Source organism: Amblyomma maculatum, chromosome 1, assembly GCF_055883805.1.
Source record: "Amblyomma maculatum isolate TAMU_Amacu chromosome 1, ASM5588380v1, whole genome shotgun sequence".
Lineage (NCBI taxonomy): Eukaryota > Metazoa > Arthropoda > Arachnida > Ixodida > Ixodidae > Amblyomma > Amblyomma maculatum.
In genome coordinates, this window is record NC_139344.1 from 231,833,494 (window position 1) to 231,836,633 (window position 3,140).

Consider the following 3,140-nt stretch of genomic DNA (forward strand, 5'->3'; position numbering starts at 1 on the left):
TAGTTTAGTTTACCCATACTTTTCTCTCTTTTTTTTGGTTTTGGTACAAAGCTCAGTGATTAGAGGCTTTTCATCTTTGGGTTCACCTTTGCGTTTTCCTGTGATAACGTTTTAGTCACCGTATAGTCTAGCCTAGTCAATCTTACTACATGAGCCTTTTCTCCATTTCTCATGTAGCTGTCACCAAGTGCAGCAACCGTGAGTAATGCATTACAAGGTGAAAGATAGCATGATAGCAACATTGCAAGCAATTCAATAATTGCCCTACCATAACTATACTGAAGCATTAAAGGACAGCCATGCCTGCCAAAAACAAAGTGCGCTCAATTTTCTTGCGCACCCTTTTTGTCTCGCGTGTCTAGTTCTATGCAGACGCAGGGCACAGCGGGTTATCAGTTTCCTTGTTCCTCTTCACTACCCTGCCTAACTAGAGGCGTAAGAGCCCACAAGAATAAACTTGCCCTTGTCACTGAAAAGTGCAGTCGCGTTAGTGGCATCAAAGATGGGGCCAATCGCCAGACATCACCTGTGAAAACGAAATGCATGGACAGCTACGCACGCTCATCGCAGTTCGGTGAAGCAATCGACAAATGGACAGCATGTTCTGGTTTTCTTCATTTATCATCGGCGGCACGCCCTGAGACGCGACAGAGTGTTCTGGAAAACAAAATGTGATCATGCGTCGCTGCATCCACGGCATTCGGGATGATTGGCGCTTCAAGCTACTTACATTGAGACTTTTATGCTGCCTTTAAACAGAGCATGCGTTTACGAGAGCGACCAATATGAGGACCAACATTCGCAGCGGCTGTGTTATCGTATTTTCCGTCATACAGCTATGCGCTGGCCTGATTGTTATGCGTGCCGTCACATCCACGTGGCAATCATTTGGGTACAACGACGGACGAGAATAGATGGGCTCAGCGCCGAGCGTTATAACGTAATGGGAATGATCGCTCCGTTGCTGCGCTCCAACAAAGGTGAAAGAATAGGCAATCAGAGACATGGTTTCCCTTCTGCAACATGATATTTCCCTGAAACCTACCGAGTTAAGTCATTCAAGTTCTTCATGCGCAGGCAGTTGCCAATGAGAGAACCAATTGCGGTCATTCGACGAACATGAACATATATGCAGTTTCGGACACTGATCTTCACTTGGCTCTGGATGCCGAGACACCTGAAAGTGAAGCCAACGGAAGTAAGCGGCCTTGTCTCAGAAGTGATCCTTTGGCGCTTTGGCAGTGCATGAAATAGGCCATCAGCACGGTTTTCCGGTTACAGTTCCCGTTTTCCGCTTCGTAGTTTGTCAATTCGACCTTCTCGTTTTTTTCCGACGGCAATGCTTACCTGTCGTGCCTTCGTTTGCATAAGAATACGAGAAAGCCTTCGGAAGATAGGTTTCAGGAAAAAGGGTCCTATGCATTTCAATAGGACGACACCGACAGACGACCCACGTGTGGCCTACTCAGCTCTGCGTCGCTCCGTTCCATCTAGCGTCGCCAATGCTCGGTTCCATTGTGATGTATACGTTTATACTGAGTGCTCCTTTTTTTTTATTTAACGCCGGAAAGCTTTGTCCGTCGAAATTGTGCTTGTTATCATGGACGGACGAGTGTCCAGTGCATGCTTCGGGACCATCTGCTTTGATATTTCGGTCCGCATTTCTTCACAGCAAGCAACGGAGCGATCAGGCTTTAGGCCTAATTTACGCCGACGGCGGTAGGCAATATGTTGGGATGTGTGCGAGTGGATGATTGCAAATGTGAAGAAACGAAGATCGATTTGTGCTGTGGTGCATTACTCGCTTCTCTGGTGAGGACGAACACGCGTCACTTCCCTGACAAGTAGTCTCCATCCGATAAGTATCACTACTAATACGTAGTGCATAGTCATGCAGAGAAACAGCCCTACTGCATCAGCGTCTACTCTCCGATCTCTGTTGGTGTGGGCAGCGTATAATGCACTGTGATATTCGAAATCGTGCATCCAAAAATTACTAATGTGTGAATTGTGTCAGGTACGTCCCCTTTTAGCTTGCATTGTGTAGTGCTTGAGTGTTCGGAACCACCCTGGGATGTTAAACTTTGCGACGAAATACAACAGCGTCCGCCGTGTTGACTCGTTCGCGGGGCTGACATTATTGCCCTGTGAGTACAACCGAAGCCCGTGAGTATATTTTCTTTCACTTGTGTGATAATTTCAAATGAATTTTCGCTGCGATAATTGAAACATGAATGTTTGCTTGCTGAATTTAATTGACAAGTGGTTGGCGACGAACGAATAGTTTTGTTGAAGGTCAGCAGCTTTTATAGCATGGCGTCCATGTTGCCGATGCCCCAACAAGCAAGGTAAGAAATGAGCTTGTAAATGTGAGAGATCAGCTCCCTCGTTTCAAGTTTCCCGGCATGGCTTACAAAATTGCCTGCACTGACTGTTCATCAATTTATATAGGCGAAATGAAAGATTTTACGAGACGCCTGAAAGATCACCAGTACGATGCACGTATAAGGAAAAGTGACAACAAACGCAATCGCGTAGCATGCGCCTTATACTGGCCACGAAATTAATTGGGACGAAGCAGATATATTAGTGACAACGGAAACGAATGTATCAGTCCGCCTCAATCTCGAGTCACTAATCATCCAGACTACGCCTAACACGATAAACAAGACTGATGACACATTGCACCATATCTACGCGAAATCTCTATACCACACCCGGTTTCCATTTCTTACGCGGTCCGTAGTTTCCTTGCACAGCGGTTTACCGTGGTTGCACGCACCTGCAGAACAAAGGCCATGACAGGACATCGTGCAACAAGCAGCGTGGCTGAAACTGCAGAAGCATGGGAGCAGGGGTCTTCCCGTGCGGGAGAGGGGTACACCGATAACGGGAAAGAATGTGGTCTAAACGACTACCGCGCGTGTTCTTGCTTAACCCGCCCTTTCGAGCTGTCCTCAGATGCCTGATAGCCATTGCGCTTCATATATGCCCCAAACTCCTCGCTAGTAAACCGTGGCCCGTTAACCATCACAAGGGTCCTTGGTAAGCCGAACGGGCTGAACATTGTCTGCAGTGCTTCAAATTATTTTGCCGAAGTCGCAGTCATTGCGGCAACCTCGATCCATTTCTTATGAGAA